General features: G+C 43.9%; 1 protein-coding gene and 1 pseudogene across 1 annotated transcript in view; one reads left to right on the forward strand and one right to left on the reverse strand.

Moving 5' to 3' along the window:
- LOC137619286 (germ cell nuclear acidic protein-like) overlaps positions 1-18,422 on the reverse strand; it is a 128,098-nt gene that overhangs the window by 11,229 nt on the left and 98,447 nt on the right. The window lies entirely within an intron of this gene.
- LOC137619349 (5S ribosomal RNA) lies at positions 16,466-16,584 on the forward strand (annotated as a pseudogene).

An 18,422-nucleotide genomic window follows, 5' to 3' on the forward strand; every position in this document is an offset into this window, starting at 1 on the left:
ATGGAGCAGCTCCTCCTCAGGGTATTTATGTATAAAAATGAACCGGGACAAATACTGCCTGAAATATTCGCAACGGTTACCAGGGCGTTGTATCCACTCCTTCAGCTCCCGCCAAAGCCGTTCAATATTTTGTGTATGGGTTTCGGGGTTCGAAGGATCCACAAAATTCTTGGAATGATTTACACTGCGGTGATCGTAACCCAGAGAGTCCAGAGAATTGTAAGACCGCCACTTATCACTCACAATAATGCTGCCCTGTTTAATGTATTTCTGAACTAAAGGGATGAGGGTAGCTGCATCACGCTTTTGCGGGAAAGGGTCAATTAAAGGAACAATAAATGTTTTTTTTGGACTCCCTCTCAATACCTCCGAACACCCATATATCACTCAGAGGCCTTCCACGGTCAAACTTCCGTTTACCAAAATGAGATTCGTCAATCTCCACTATTACACCATCACCACCAATAGGCTCTTGGTTATTAAAACAAAATTCAGTTACTTCTGAACAGAAGCTTCTCCAGTCTACACTAGTAGAAGAAGATATACCAAGGCCCTTTATAACGAAATGGTGGTCCCAACACTTATGCAACCAATGGTTGACAAATAAAATTAATTTCCACGGGGGAAGGTGGGACCCGTGCAGAAAAGTTCCCTTAAAATCACTGACAGTGTAATTACACAAACGTCTTTTTCGCGTTTTAGCTATTTTTACAGATTTGGTACAATACCACACATGTCTATCCTCACGAAAATGTAAAGCCGAATCACATTTACCACACTGGACACTTAAAGGTAATACGGAATGCTCCCTTAGAAAACGATTCACTACTTCAGGAGTTCCATTATAATTCCCATGAAATCTGCCGATCACATCAAAATAGGAATAACGACATATTTCACATAACCGTACCGGAGGATCCATGACAGTCAAGTGACGTGTGATGAAAATATAGAAACCGGAACTTTTGAAAACCGAAAACAAACGACAATCACGGGTTTCTCCCATAATGAAATAGGGAAAAAAACAAAATACTATCGTTTACAAAAACGAATCCAAATTTGATGCAATCAAGATTAATACTTTGCTTTAACAAAGCCCCTATGACGTGTCAGTCATAATTCCCCGCTTTCTGCCTTTTGCGTTCTGTGGTTAAAGATCTAAATGACTTCTCTGAAGGCGACAATTTTAGTAGGCTAAGTTACTCTTCAAGGATTTCCTTTAAATGATTCCTGGTATCAGTTCTTTGTAGTTGGTGACTTCTTTGTTGCGTATTTAATCATAAATTACCTGTTACGGGGTTTAAAAGTTTAAGGCAATTACCTTATTTTCACGAAAAACAGATCCTTGAAACAAGACTGAGAGACCAATGAATCGTCCAATAATAACCCTTGAAAAGAACCCAGTAGTATTTAGATTGGAGGAGCGACATTAGTGGGAGGAGCAAATGCGCATTCAAGCAAATATTGTCACATTGAGCAATGGGGAGGAGCCAAGTAAGATGAAAACAGATATACAAACTAACAAGAGCTACCTTGCGTGCCCATGGAAAGATATACACTAAACTTAGAAAAAGTCAAGACCTTCAATTCCCGAAATATTTTTTTTCTCTAAGTATGCATTAGCGACAATAATGTATTGAGAAGAAGTGTTTTGTTATCACGTGCTTTACGAGGAAAATATATTAATATAATACATTTCCCAATTTGGTTGAATCCAAAACTTTACCAATTTATTGAAAATTCTTATTTGCCTACTTCTGTACAATGCCTGTTTAACCTAAAATAAAATTAGTAAAACTAAATGCAATAAAACCCATTACCCAAAAATGCCACAATTATCATAAAAGTTACATGGGCGCAGACCCCTACCGACGCTGGTAAAAGTTTTTTTAGGTCAGGGAAACAGTTCGAACAGGAAGTGTATGTTACCCTGTATTAAATAACTTCATTTTACGCAGAAGATAGCCGAACTGGTTGTTCTGTTTGGTTGCGATTGAAATGAAAATCAAATTTGGTTAAATCACGTTATTAACTACAGAAAAATACATTTTCTCTTCGAAATCTTTCACCCTAAATATAAAGGTTCTTCTTACGCCGTGGGTTCGCTTCGCTGAACAAAAAATAAAAACCCTAAGCTCCGATGTACTGGCAAAACTGGTATGTACATACGAACGAACGAATGGGAGCGATCACAACCGATCCGTAGAATGTCAAAAAAATAAATGAAAAATAAACCATTAGTATAAAATATAGATAATTTGTGCAGTTTTCAATGGATTTATTATACAAGAGCATAATGTATAGAGAAGAAAAGGTTTGTTTTCCCATTATATCCCGTTTTCCCCAAACCAAAAACCCAAAGTTGGTTTTGACTAAGAAAGGTTTCCCCGACCGGAACTATAATAATATCAACCAACCTGTGACTTAAGGGGGTCCTTTAACCTCATGTTCTTGGGGTCCTGAGGTTGAATCTATTCCATAGGCACAATTTATATGGGAAACTCTGTCTAATAATAAGGATAAAACGTCTCTATGGATTAAATATCCTACAGGATATGGGATATGGGGAGGCCACCCACAGACCTATATAATGGCCTTATACAATAACAATACCCTTTATATGATGACAAGATTACTTTGATTATACTAATTATAGGAGCCTTTGTAGATCAGCGGCCAGGTCCTCCCGCGGACATAGAAAACGGGAATTTCTTCCCGTTTTCTAACCCTTCGTAAGACGTGGCCGTTGTTCTACAACAGAATGTTCTGCCAAAACTCTAGAATAGAACACTGCCTAACCTGAATGTGCCCACCTAACCTTGCCTACAACTCGTGTCTCTCCTTAACGGGGGGGCTAACGCCCCCCTGCGACCCCCCGTACATAGCCGTATAATTATTCTTAAACACCTAAACGGGGGGGCTACCGCCCCCCTGCGACCCCCCTTACACTTGCCTATTCTTAATCGGCCGACATCATGCATACATGTGGCCGCGATCACACAAACCAGAAACGGAGAGGGTTGTACTTACATTATTTCCTGTTCAGCTTGCGGGTTTATTCGTAACCTCTACAACGGCGCCCCACACTTATTCAAAGTCACTGAAGTCCGAGTCTTCAACTGGTATTGGCTTTCTGCCGAGAGACAACTTCTTCTTCTTTTGGGGAGGGCACGTTGGAGGGGCACTTTTAGGAGATGTACGGTGATGGGACACCTTTTTTTGTGGAGGGGACGGGTGTTGGGACGGACCAGGACTTTCGGAATCAGAATTGTGGGTATTGAGCGGATAAACACGTTTAACTAATTCCAGGAATGCCTTCAGTCTACACCCCTTACCGATCAAATAACGTTTTTGAATTATATACATCGCAAAGTAGCTTTCGTATAAATGTTTCTGAGTACCGAATTTCGGTAGAACAGATCTTTTTAGTACTCGCCACTGTGATTCGATTGTATTGGTGTGCACACTGGGATCTTTTGGACTCACAAAGTTAATGCTATGATTAACAGTTTTGTGTTGAAGAAATTGATCCTTGATATTATTATAGGCCTTCCAACAGTCCGAAATTATTGTAGTTTCGGGATGGACGCACTCTAATAATATCGGGAGCAATGTCTTTTCCGAACGATCCTCGACAACCCTGAAAAAAGTCTCACGTGTTTCCCGGTCAATCCCGCCGAACACCCATTTGCCATCGACCTTGCTGCCAACGTTATATTTTCTTTTTCCGAATTTACTCTCGTCTATCTCGACAATATGTCCTGGTCCGCCAATTTTTTTACTGTCCATCACTAAGATGTCCGCACACACGTCGCGACAGAAGTTGTACCAATCAACTAGTGTGTGAGAGGCAAACTTTTTGTACATAGGGAGAATCTGGTTCTGAGAAAAACCATAAATAAAACTTGCTAATATAACGAACACATCTTCGTACGGTAGCTTTGATCGTGAAAAAAAGCTACCGTGGTTAGGGGCGATCTTCTTTCGGCAATAACTATATGAACAACGCCAAAAAAACTTAGCTTTTCCACTATTCGCCGATTTTCCATCATACTTGTAGCGCATTTCACCGATATGACATTTTGCACAAATGCCGGAAAAGTCGCCTAAAAGTCCCATTTTATATAAATATTTTGAAAACTCAGCACTTGTTGTAAAGTTCATAATCCTCAACATACTAGGATTGACTGAATTGAAAAAAGATTGACAAGTATCTACACACTGGTTAGTTGCCATCGCGCCACGTTGGTAAAGAATGAGCATTTCCGACCCTCGATGGGTGCTCCCGTTTCCGTATTTGAATTTTAGAAAAAATGAGTTATGATTGGGTGAAAAAGTTAATCCCCGTTAATCCCCAGGTCAAGTGGGGTCCCATTGGGTCGTCTCAAATTGCCGCGGCCGATTAATAATTCAGAATTCCGCCGCTATGGCGCTGTTGATTCGATCAGAACGTCATCTATAGGGAATTCTAGGAACTATGGGAGCGAGAAACTGCGTGGCAAGGTACAGAGCTCGTTCGACTTATAAATTTCACGTCGAATTAGATGGTTTTCAAAATCTTTGTATATCGGTATAGTAAGTACTTACCCTGGATATTTATAACATTCTGAACAGTTAATATTCTATACAAGTTTCCGCTAAAGTTGAAAATAAGGCGGCCGCTATCATACATGCAGTTGGCCGCCATCCTACACACATCCCTAATTATATTCTAAAGCAACATTAAATTAGTAATGTAACTTACTTTAGATTAATTTATATTGGATAAGAAAAACGAAGAAATTTTTCCTTCGAATAACAACAAATTCTCGATTTCTGTTATTAAAGAAAATGGGTAATAAAGAAAACGGATTATAAAGAAATTCAGTTGTCATGGTAGACTTGGATAAATCTACAATTAGGTTTCAATTCGTGAATTTTGAATTTTTATTATATTAAACTGAACAATTGTTTGTAATATTTTAAATATATTATAAATATAGATTATTTCTATCAATATATAAATCTTCAAGCCACTAGGTCCATGAAATAATCTCGTTTTTTAAGATTTTTTTTATATTAGACAAAATTCTTTCTTATGCTTCAAATCACTTAAAAAAATATCCTATATGTTAATAAAAGATATATGATTGTTAAATAAAAAACAACCAGATACAAAAAGCCTTTAATATACTAGAATTAATAATGAATAAACGAAATATAACGTCTACACATCATGTAGTTTATAGCAAATTTCCCCCAACAATAATTGTACTTGAAGTAACACTAAGTGTTTTTAACCAGAGTTTGCAATATTGCATTAACAAAACTTGCATTGAATAATAGCGAGTTTTCTTCTTCTTGGAGGAAATGTCTGTGAAAAGAATATCTATCAAATAATTACATTTCTTATATAAATTTTGAAGAAAATGGCAACCTTTTGCAAACTCACTTCCTTTGCACATTTAAGAAGATTTAATGTTATTATCATAATTGCTTTCCAATAGCCGTTAGGTAAAGCCAGACTTCTATTAACATTAACAGAAATTGCCCCAAGATTAATTGCCTCATTAAATCAAATGTATCAATACATCATTTCTAATAAGAATGATATTTAGTGCATGATTGGACAAGAGATTTTGAAACGAATCTGTACTAAATTAAGGGTTTTAGAAATGATCTATTAGATAAATGTCCAACAAGATATTTGAAGATGTCTTTGTTTCTCTATTGAAATATGTCTTACCCAGAGACACAAATACAGGAATGGGCGAAAAGGAATGAACACATAAGTAAAGGGGATGAAAATGATTAAGAATTTTGGACATAGAAGAGTGAAAGGTGAATGGTAAGGAAAGGGTAGCGAAAGTTTAAACTGATTCTTTCTCATTAAACAGAGAAGAGAGAAGTTTTAAAGCAAATAAAAGAATTGTATGTGGAATACATAGAGAAAATGTTGATTGAATAATATATAGATAAATAATATAGAGATCTTTGGGAATTCACGAAACAGAAAATAAGTTGAGAATAATTGAAAGATTTATGATGGAACCAAAGTGTGTCTACGTAGGCCTATTGGAATCTTGTAGAAATGAAAGAGGAGATGAGAAAAATGTGTGTTATTGGATTATCTGCATTTCTTTTGTTCAACATCTTTGTGGATGGAGTGATGGGAGATCTCTGAGAGAAGACACAGGATGATGGAACAGAGTCAGTTGTGGGATAAGGAAATGAATGGTGAATAGGGAGAGAGGGCTGGTTGGTGATTGCAAAGGATAGTGATGCTTGGGGATAGTGAAAAACAATTGAAGAAACTGGTGAAAGAGATTAAAAGCATTTTCAAAGTAAGAATTTTAGAGCAACTTTGAGCAAGGGGACATAAATTAAAGAAAAGATAGAGTTAAAGTATGTCAAAATAGATGGATGAGGTACAGAATAATTTCATTGATATATTTAGTAAGGACTAGTGCGATGTGGGATACTCTAACTACCCAGGAATGTTATACAACAGACAGATCTTATAGGTCCTGTAGGGCACAGGGCTCCCCTGTGTGATAGGATCAGGGAATTAAACCCTAAATTAAAGTAAAGTAAGTACAATAGATGATAGTAAGATGACAAAGGAGGTAAGTTGAAGAAATAGTTAAAGTCAGAAAAGCAGCCGGATGTGTGCAAGAGACGGCTACGATACTCGAGTTGTAATGAAACCCAGATTGGAATGTACGGAGGCAGAGCTGAACCCACTTTTCTTTAGAGAAGTTAAGTGCGGATGTTGAATGGGATGAAAGAAAAAAGGTTGAAGCTGTTGAGACGAAGTTTGCATAATATATGAGACGTAAGAAGAATCAATTTGATGAAAATTTCAGAAAATGATAAAGAGTCGAGTCAAGGTGACGGGATTGATCAGAGCATTGGGAAGTGGTCTGGTCATGTGGGAAGAATAGATGACAGCAACGGGTTTATTATTACTGAGATGTTGTTGGAGGCAAGAAGAGAGGAGGAGGCCCTTCAAAGGATTTGGGAGATGACACTGAAGGACTTGAATTAAGGAAAGGATTGAAGGACCCACAGCAGATGTGCAGGAAGTACTAAAAGATCCCTTGCAAGATGGAGGTGCATAATGGGGCAGTGTCTGTCTCTGTAGAGATTTGATGTGCTGTTGGGGAGGTTTCTGTGTAGGTGTGTGAAGTGGATGTTCTACTGCACAGGAGTCTCATCCTTGATTTATCTTAGAAAATGAATGTGGCAGTGACAGTTGTCTTCTTTTCCCCGAGACAGCCACCACTTAAAAGATATGACTACTGTACATTCATATGTGTGTGTTCATAAAATGATGTTGGTCCATCTGCTTACCTTTCATCTCCTCCCATTTCTTCATTTCCATAACTGACAAAATCGTATAATTCGTTAATTCCACAATATTTTCCTTATTTTCTCGATTTTTATGTTAATTCTTGACATCCCTTCTATCACATATCTGTTCTCTCTTTATAAAACTTCGAATAATGACAACAAAACTCTTTCCAGGGTCTTAAAACTCGCTATTATATTGACGTATATTTGCTATAAAAGGAAACCATCTTGCCTCCCGTTAAGGCGTTGGCGACGCTGACATGGAAGGCGTCGGTTTGATGACGTCATCGAATCCAAAGCGTCTATTGACTGAGGTCACGTGAGAGAGAGAGAGAGAGAGAGAGAGAGAGAGAGAGAGAGAGAGAGAGAGAGAGAGAGAGAGAGAGAGAGAGCGACTCCCATTACAAGATGACTTCAGGTTTCTTTCAATGTAAATAAACCACCTAAACTCTTCTTCCTCTTACTAAATGAAGTGTGATTAAAATCAGATTCGTTTCGGTGTTTCTGAACTATTGGAATTGTTATTTTTAATTCTTTTATTATGTAATTATGTATATTTACTTATATTTATCCTGAATTACACCATGTGCTAAACAAGTTTATCTACGAGGCCCACAGGCCCCTACTTTAAGTCCATAGTTAGTTTATTTAATAGATCTTGAATAAGTAGACAGAGTCTAGAAGCCCCTACTAGATCCTTTGTGCCATTTAATGCATTAAAGGATTTACCAACTGGTCCAATTAGCTTAATCTTGACTAACTTCTCCTGGTACCATTCGGTCCACAGCCTTAGAGCCCTTGTTTAGTTCAGATCGTCTACCTTCACCATTGCTCAAAGTCATTACAGAAATGGTAAATACAGTTCACCACAATACATACTTACCCTCCATGACTGTGTCCTTAGATTTGGCCTCACAATCAAGTTGTTTACATCACTAGTATAGGCCATAAAATAAGGTAGGCTTCACCTCTAGGGAAGATTGAAAGCTTACAGGAATTTTCAGGTTTTGGTATTATAGAAACCCAAATAAAGGAGCAATTTTTCTTTAAATCAGATGTGGGGAACTTGAGTCATTAAGTCATTTGGAGTAAATACAGCAACGCCTCTTCACTGTCAATACAGTACATGTGGGATGACACTATTATCACTACCAAAGGATCTTTGCAGCAACTCTTTGCCCTAGAGTGGCACCAATGTTGTCAGATACTTTGACATCCATTTCAAAATGTTGTACAATCACTTGAGAGAGAGAGAGAGAGAGAGAGAGAGAGAGAGAGAGAGAGAGAGAGAGAGAGAGAGAGAGTTGTACAACCACTCGAGGCACAGAGGGTGGGGGGGGGGGGAGTTGGAAGGAAGAGTCTGTGATCCCATAACCCTTCCTTCTTGACCCTATAGCAGAAAGGTCATTGATGATTTTTGCTCTATATTTTTCACTTACAAGTATGAGATAATTATATCTATAATACATTGGCTGTGTATGTAGGTATAAATTAATATAAATATGGTGAGGAATTTCGTGTGTGTCCTGGACTTATAATCTTGTAGTATGGCAAGCCTAAGCAAGAGTAACATATAAATTAAGTTAAATCAAATGAGCTTGATGCGATTATGCATAGCTAAGTGGTAAAGTGAGCAAAAGTCTGGGCATTAACTTAATTATTATTCCTGAAATTGAGCTCAGGGAGTTATGATCTTACCTCTCCGTTTACTTGTTTTTTTTTCGAGAGCTTTTCTTGTCAAAATAAATTTCACAAATGCATTTTTCACTTCAAAGTCATCTCCATATGTGATGATATATTCACAATAACTCCGATAAGAATGGTTTTCTTCTTGGCTAAGTAGAATCATGACTGTTTAGGTTTATACATGATGATAGACAAATTGCAACACAATAGCAACATATGTTGTGCCGTGATGGGCAACAGAAAGTTCTCGCCCCTTTTCAACTGCCAAACTTTCCCTCTGGATCAAACAAGTGATTACGCAAAAGGCAGCGCCAATTCTAGAATGGATTTACCACCAAAAACACAATAATTCCTTTTCATTTAAAGGTTTAAAAGCTACTCGTGAATGACAGAGGCAAGGGACACTGACATTACCTTATCAAGCAGGACAATGCCCTAGAGACTGACCCTATATACATGTGATCAGTGTCCAAGCCCCCCTCTCCCCCAAAGCTAGGACCAAGGAGGGCCAGGCAATGGCTGCTGATGGCTCAGCAGATAGACCTATGGGCTCCCCCATACGCCTCATCCTTATTTAACTCCAGACTGGTGTTGACCAGTCAGCGGCGTTATCACATAAGCCACCATAACTGATGTACTTTTAATCCATGAAACCCTTAAGAGGTTGAGGCATGATTTCTATGATAGGTACAAAGCTCTGATCTGTGTCTAAACAAAACTTGGCTGTCTGTCCAAGGGAAGGTCCAAATTGGGCCATAAAACCCAATGTTACGTTGACTCTGGGGAGACTTCAACGCCATAGATGCAAATGGGGAAACACTTGACAATTGACTTCTTTAGCTGAAAGTAAAAAAAAAAGATTGACAACAGAATGGAGTAAAGAACTTATGATAATGTTTACAGTGCAATGCTTGAGGAGAACAGTCATCAACCCCTTCTGACTATATTGATAGACTCTGGACCTTATAGCTTGGTAATGGGACCATAGAAGTCATTCAGTTTCCCTAGAGGGAAAATTCAGAATAAGAAATGAACAAGACCACAAGATGGATGAAATGAAGTCTGAGCAATGAATGGAATACGGCACAAAGAATTAATAAAGTCAAGTCAGAAGAGAGTTTTGCTAAAACATTAACAAAACTGTAAATTATTGATTAAAGATGTATAGAATAATCTCTCGGGACAAACTACCTTCAAATATAACTTTGTCTATTGAACCTCCCTTCCCTGAAGCAGGACCCAAAAGAAGTGCCAAAACAGATTGATATAAACCTTTTCCTTCTGCCAAGTGATCATGTTCCTTCTGCAACTCTTCAACACAAGATAATTAAATGAAAGGCCCCACTGAAGATTGATTGTAAGAAACCAATTTCAAAAAAACTTAGAATATCTCAAAATTTGCCCCAAACTCTTAACAACCAACATAAGTCTGATTTGCCTCAAAATATTTTCCTGTCAAAACTAAAGATTGGAAAATTTCGATCAAATATTCACAGATACAGAACAATTTTGACTACTGTTCCTTGAAACTCGAAAGGCAACTGTGAAGTCAAAATTGAAAATTTTGAAAATATAGAAAAACAAAAGTTAATGCTAAATACTCTTGGTTAACATTGACCATTGGAGAAAAAAACTGCAAAAAGTTGGAGTTTTTGACAAAGTAGTTACATAAACAACTAGGGGAGCACAATACAATACAAACACAGCTGGAAGAAAAAACTACTTGGTTGAGCGGCTCACTTGCATCAAGCGTTCAGTTCAGCACATTACGGCATGGCGGAGAGAGAATAAAGAAGAAAACAAACGGCCAGACATTGTCACTTCTCATTCTACTCTTGGACAAGATGCTTTTCATCTCGTGAGGTACATAGGCTCCCTACAAAACCACAGATCCTAAAGATAGTCTGGCTTTTCCAGACTAGAGAACTTGCGCTACTGAATCTTCCTGAAGGATGGAGAGGAACCGATAGCCATGACTCTGTGAGCTTCTTGCACCTTGGGAGGTCCACCAGATGTCTCTGTAGCTGACGAGTAAGTGTGCCTGATGGTATTATGAAGACAGAGAAAACCCTTGTTCTTTGATATCCTCTTCTTCACCCTACCAGCACTGAGATACAGCCTCTGGTACTCTTGTCTGTAAGGTTGAGTTCTTTTCAGGGAGTGCCGTAGCAGCCTCACTAGTCTGGTCCTGGAGGGTAAAGATGGAGACGGAGGACTCTAACCTGGGGTTGTGATGGCTTGGTTCTGTGTCTCGGCCGTAAAGAAAGGAGACCTTCCTTTGCTCCAAATGACTCATGAGATACCACATACCAAAATTTCAAGAGCATAAAGAACAAATATATAATAAATCCCAATATTATAAGGCAATGTTTCAGATAGAAGCTGCAACATAACAAATGATAGGAAATGTCTTTTGGAGATTGGTGGCCCTCCCAAGCCTGCTGCACTTAACAGAGGAGATAGATAAGTTACAATATTAGAAAACAGAACTTATGGATTAATATTGAGAGCTCCAAGGTATACACCAATCAGTGTATCGAGTGCAGAAGTTGGGTCCTCCTGCTACTGCAGCAGAGATATGTACAAAACTCAACTATGTCAAATATATCATGAAAGACAATGAAAATGCATTGGTAAAATAAATTTGTTCCGTAACCGAAATACAAACCACGCTATTTACATTGGGTTTACCTTTTAGAGCAGCTGAAATGGCGAGCCATTAGAATTTAACGAGGGTGTATTACCCCCGCGCTAGTTAGCAGGGGGGGGGGGTAGGGGAGTGGTAGCTAGCTACCCCCTCCCCCTCACACACAGGTGAATGCTCAATTTCACTTTTGGCTCGGACTGGGACAGACGTCTCTGTCTTGGTCCTCGCTTGGCAGCCATTGTTTGTTTTGTCTTTACTTAATCACTTACTTTTCTTTTACTCTATATATATGTAAACATGTTTTCATGTTTGTATATATATTTGAGTATAGAAATCAGTAAGTTTCCTTTTCAGAGTTGTGTGTGTAGTGTACGATATCTCCGTGGAGTCCTCGGCAGTTAGGCCACCACGGCGTAATTTTATGGGTTGCGATCGAGTTTGACTTCGGTCTTTCTCTCTCTCTCTCTCTTGAGGTCGTTCACCCTTTTACTACGTTTTACTACGCCCCTTGTAGCTTCCTTCCCGTGTGGGGGGGTTGCTACGCCGTACATTTTGTCTCAATTAGTTTATGAATCTAATTGTAGTTGTTAATTTTTCAGCTTGTAGAACGATTCCTTTCGGGGTTTTCGTTCTTTCTTTAGTGTTCATTCTTTTTTAAGTTACATTATTACACAGTTTCATAATTATAATTGTTATAATTCTGTTTTGGTTACAGCTCTCCTTCCGTGAGTGTAAGTGGTTGTGAGGGCACGTGCCTGTTGTGTAATTCTTGTTTCCTTTCCCTCGGTATTCCTCTTCGGAGCCTTCCCGGGGGAATGAATGTGTACTAATGATTTTTGTTTTATTTTCTTACAGTTACCGATCTAGTTCGCTTCTGTAATATGGCAACGGTGTGAGCTGTCTTGTTGAGGCCTGGGGATTCGGCTGTTGCTGCCTCCCCCTTTGGATTTTCGTCAGGGGCGTGTTTCCTCCTTCTGGAAGTACTCCCGTGACGTTTGACAGCTCTCCAGTTCATTTTAAAACTCTCAGGAGGCTTGCCTCCTTGGGTGGGTAACTTTCCTTCCGAGGGAAGTTTTTCCTGTCCAGGCTTGAGTTTTTCCCCTTTTGGGAGGTTCTTCTCTTGCCTTTTTTTCGTGCGACTATGCTCTTGGTGCTGAGCGGTCACACCTGCAGTTTCACTCAAGGGGCTGGGCAACTGCAGGAGCCCCTCTTCAGAGGATTGCTCCTTTTAGGTCACTGGCTGACCAGTCTCTTCCACAAAGTGTTTCTCTTTCGTTCGCTAGAGAGTACACTCATAGAGACTCCTCTTCGGAGGATTTTTCTGCTGCTGTTGCTGTTGGCCTCCTTCGCCGTAAGGCTCTCCGTCCGCCTCATCATAAGGGCCTTTCACCTCCCTATAAGGGTGCTAAGAGGCGCCTTTTTGAATCTCCGTTTGCAGCCTACAACTCCTTCTTTTTGATCTTCCGCCCCTGGTGCAGATGGACAGCAGTCTGACCTCGTCTTCCGACGGGTAACGGTCTTCCCGACGGACAACGGTCATCCCGACGGACAACGGTCTTCCAACGGACATCAGTCTCCCGGCGGACAGGCAACAGTCTTCCAACGGACATCTGTCTCCCGACGGACAACAGTCCCTTCGGGACAAAGGGTTGCCTCCCACGGGGGTTTTTCCCTTGCGTGTCAGGGTTCCCCTGCGCGCCATTCTGCTGTGTTCTCTCCTGCTCCTGCTCAGTGTTAGCGCACAGGCGCTCTCCTGCTCATCAGCGCTTCCTGATCGCTAGCGCTCTCCTGTTCGCCAGCGCTCTCCTGTTCGTCAGCGCTCTCCTGTTCATCAGCACTCTCATGATGATCATCTCTGCTGTTCCTATTCTTTCCTGTTACGCGCCCTGTGTGCCCATGTTCGCCCTTGCGATCTAGAACTTCAGTTCAGGTCTGGGTCAAGGACTCTTCTTCTATGCGCAGGCTTCCACGCGTTGCCTTCTGCTCGTCAACGATCATCAGCTCGCCAGCGACCTTAGACTCGTCAATGTTCACCTGCTCGCCAGCGATCTCCTACGCGTCAACGATCGCCATCGATCTGCCACGCGTGTCAGTTCCCCTGACCACCATCAGTAGCGATCTAGCGCTCGCCTGCTGTGGACCACGATCTCCGGTAGCTGAGTCTTGCCGTAGATCTTCCTCCTGCTCGCCAGCGCTCACCTTTTCTTCTGTCCTTCTGTGTGCCAGCTTTCTTCATTTGCCAGCGCACATCTGCGCGCCCTTCTTTGCCACGCACCAATGGGCGCCAACGGTTTTCTGACCGTCTAGGATCGCCTGATTGACAGCTGGCTTCAGCGCTCACCTTCCTGATGCACCTGCGCGCCTTCTGTTAGCGCGATGCGCGCTAACCATCACTAGCCGCTCTCGCGTTGGCAATCGCCTACACACCCGCGCGATTCTTCTTTTGCTCGCTAGCGTTTTGTTAACGCACCACCGCTCGCCAACGCGCCGTCACTCTCCTGCGGGCTATCGCCTCGCAGAACGCGCCATCGCTCGTCAACGCGCCATCGCTCGTCAACGCGCCATTGCTTGCCGATGCGCCATCGGTCTCCCGACCGCCTGTGCTCACCCACGCGCCCACGTGCCTGCACGGCCATACGCCCACGTTCCTGCGCGACCGCACGCCCACATGCCTGCACGTCTACGCTCATGCGCGACCGCGCACATGCTCTCCAATGTTCGCCCGCGCACGAACCAATGGTATTCCATCGCGCGAACGGACGGTGTTCCGTCGCGCGGACGGACGGTGTTCTGTCGCGCGGACGGACGGTGTTCTGTCGCGCGGACGGACGGTGTTCCGTCGCGCGAACCGACAGGAATCCGTCGCGCAAACCGACGGTGTTCCGTCGCGCGAACCTACGGTGTTCTGTCGCGCGATCCTACGGTGTTCCGTCACGCGATCCTACGGTGTTCAGTCATGCAAACCGACGGTGTTCGGTCGCGCGAACCGACGGTGTTCCGTCGCGCGAACCGACGGTGTTCCATCACGCGAACCTACAGTGTTTCTTCGCACGAACATCGGCTTAATTTTTGCAGTATCCATTGCCCGCCTATGGGTTATCGCTCGCCGACCACCAGCTCTCGCCCTTCCTACCATGCTCGCCCTCCTTCGCTCACCTTCGTTTGCGTTCCTGCTTGACCGCGCATGGGCGCCTCCACGTCCGCCCACGCGCAAATCATTGATTTACCATCGCTCGAGCTCCAGGGCGATTGCGACCACGATTCCCATTGGGGTTTTCACAGCATGGCCAGCCTGGCGAGTTCTTCTGGAGCGTATTTACAGAACACGGCCTCACCCCGTAAACGCAGAGCATGGCACATGCAAGAATAAGAAGAATCTTCAGGGAGGTCTGAGCAACACTCCTCTTTCCAGAACCTGGGTTAGCCCTTCCCCGTCATTCCCTGGAAGGATTTTTGGCGGGGGGCTTTCCGTCCATCGGCCAAGGGGTGACTGCTTACCCCTTCCCCTTCTCCATCTCGTGTAAGGGGCTTACCAGGTCCTTTCCCTCCTCAGTTACGGCCCAAGGTTTGGTTCAAGGAAGCTACAGGAAGTTCATGGGTACTTTCCTCCTCTCGGGCTCAGGCACCTTGGCGTTTCGTCGTTAAGTATCTAACTTGCGGGCAAGCTCGATGTTGGACCATCTGGACGCGCTGACCGAGGGTTTCCTTTCGGGTGTCTCATCCGTGGATGTCGACAACCTCAGACACCCTTCCATCCTTGAGAAGAGTTTGTTTGTGCCAAAGGACAGAGACATAGACAGCGGCTGTGCGGAGGAAATCGACTTCCGTTTTCACTCCTCCAAGGCGCTTTCTTCCAGACTCTGCAGGGCTCCAGCGCCTTTTCCTTTCAACCATGTCGGCCTAAGTTATCGGCGACGACAACTGAGACAAGGTATCCAATTGCAGTTTCCTCCTGTCAGGAGCAGATGGCACGGGAGGGTCCCCCGGGGGGGGCATAGTCCTAGAGGGAGCGGCAGAGTTCACGAACTCTAGGATTGACACCCCCCTTTGCAGGTTTCACGCTGGGAGGATGCCTAAGGTTACTCATCCGGATGACAGCTTCCCGATGCCCATTCCCGCACGATCTCTGTGATCAGCCAAGCATATTGCGCCTGCCGTCTCTGTCAGCGAATTCAGTGTCTCTGAACCTCTATGCCATAGAGTCGGCAAGAGTTTGCCCGTTTGGGCAGAATGATCCATACCTTAGGAGAAGGTCCTCCATAGGATCATCGACGGCTTCACCCCCGGCTTCTTCAGTCGATCCTTTCTTGTAAGGAAGTATCTGAGACGGGAGTTCCGTAGTCGACCTCTCAGCCTTGATCAAGTTTGTCGAACAAACTTCGTCCAGCGTGGAACAGCAGAATCGATCAGACTGGTAACGAGGCGACAGGACTCCTCAAACCCTGGATTCGGAAGGACGGGTACTTTCAGTTTCCATTCCATCCATCTTCCAGGAAACTCGTGGAATTCAGCCTAGACTGCAGGTATTCCTGCTTAAGATGCAGTGTGGCGATCCCGCCGTGGCATCGCAGGTTTTTTTCCCCAGAGAACTCTCCCTGCTTTCCTCATGGCCGCTCAGGTGCAGGCTTCCGCCTCCTTCGCTTTTTGGAGGTCTGGTGAACTCCAGTAGGCTCGGGTTCGACCTTCTTCAGCGCCGGGACAAGCTTCCGTATGCTTACCATGAGTGGGGGTTCATGGTATTTTGCTAGGAGCCTTCTCTTCTTCTGCCTCAACATCTGGAGTATCTGGCCATGATATTGAGTCAACGGCCTTACCACGTTGGAAACCCCGCTTCTCGTCCGTCCAGCGAGGTTAAGCAACGTCGGTTCTGGTCGGTACTTGGATGGGTGACCACCTGAGGACGCCAGATTCTGTTGCCACCTCCTCCGAGCCTTCCCTTCAGTTGACTGTGGCAAGGCTGAGGAGAGTCGCAGTACCTGTTCTCAGTCAAGCAGAGCTTTCAGCCCTACCTTGGAACGTTTCCTAGTTCTCCCTTCCTCATTGACCCGTCTATAGTTCCGAACGGTCGCCTCAGGATAAGTTGCATGTGGGGCGGTCCAAGTTCCGGTGGTTTCAGGCAACGATTAACCGGACTTTCTGGCCCCTATGGGACCAGCGGAACTATTAGACCTGCAATGGGTATGCCTATGGTCAGGACCTGAAGGATACCTCTCCATCAGTCAGGCAGGCTTAGGGGCCGTAGTCTGGCCCCTCTACAGATCCTACAGCTCCTGCCGAGTCGCTCCGTGCACGTCGACTTCATGATTATGGCGTGTTCTAACCAGCAGGGGACGCATTTTCACACCTTCACATCTTGCAGTAGAGATACCGAGATGATTGAGATACTCTCAATACCACCATCGGCTCTCTCATTCCAGGCATAGGAATGTTCTCTCCGACTATCCGAGCAGAGCCTCGTAGAGAGAGTGTACCTGGGGGTCTTTGGCCTTGAGTAACCAGCAAGTCCTGGTCTCGGGAACCTGATCGCGATAGCTTGGAACCTCAAGCTTCCGCTGTTCTTCCCCCCAGTCTCAGACCCCGAGACTCTGGCAAGATGCATTCCGGTGATGGTGGGACAACTTCGATGCCTGCGTCTTCCCTCCTTTTTGTCTGTGGAGAATGGGTCTCAACAAGACCAGGTTGTCTGTCAACCTTTCAATGGGAGAGCTCCACTGGGACTATGCGCAGAACGGTTTCTGGACCCTCTGCTTTCCCTGACGGAACTCCCGGGAGAGCTTCTCCCACGGCACAGACTGCTCAAACAACCACACTGCAACATCTTTCATGAGCCGGGGCGTCTCTTCGGCTTCACGCCTGGAGACACTACGCCTCCTCTTCAAGAGGAGACAACCCGCTACAGTCGCGGGACGGAGGTCGCGTCATCTACGATAGTCATCTGCAGGGGTCTTCTAGGCGAAGTGAAGAGTCTTCGGTGATTGGTGCCGTGGGAGATATACCTCTTCCCTTGAGGCCTCTTCTCCAGCAATAACGATCTTATTGCCTTTCGGCGGGAGGAAACTCCTTTCCGCTCTCGGCAATGAAGCCTGTCGCTCAGCCTTTCCCTGACCTTCAGGCTTAAAGGAATAACTTTTTCCTTCCCGCTGGATCTTTCCTCGCTCATGCGAAGCTACGAACGTCCCTGCCCTAGTCGGAGTGAGACCTCCAACTTGGAGCATGGCTCGGACTTTTTAGTCCCTTAAGAGATCTTCTCAAGACCCTTTACGACAGGCCACTGATTGTATTCCGTCTTGGGTCTCCTGCTCACTCTGGCCGCGGCCAGTGTGTAAGCAATCTTCTTGGTCTCGTACGACTCCGCCCTTTCTAAGGAAGGGGGGAAGGCAACATTCAGGTTCACTCCTGAGTTGTTGGCTAGACTCAGAATCTGGGGGTCCCAGACCTTCGGTCCAATTCCTTCAAGATTTCGAGTCTCCATTCTGTATCTGATGTCCCAAAACCTTCTCCTTCCTGCCAGTAAAGGAATCGAGGGGTTAGCTTTGGGGACAGCTGCAATTTGTCCTCAGTTGCAGCCGATTTGGGAGCACAAGGAGGACACGGGGGAGAGTCACCAGTATACCTCTTCAGCTCGGACTCAAGGACATTCATCTCGACCTGTCTCCAGACCCTCCCCCGTCACGTCGCCCTACAGCATGATGTTGGATATATCGCAACGTCCCTCGCCTTCGAGTAATACTACTCTGTGACGCAGGTGCTACAAGCT

Source organism: Palaemon carinicauda, chromosome 25 (genome assembly GCF_036898095.1).
Source record: "Palaemon carinicauda isolate YSFRI2023 chromosome 25, ASM3689809v2, whole genome shotgun sequence".
NCBI lineage: Eukaryota > Metazoa > Arthropoda > Malacostraca > Decapoda > Palaemonidae > Palaemon > Palaemon carinicauda.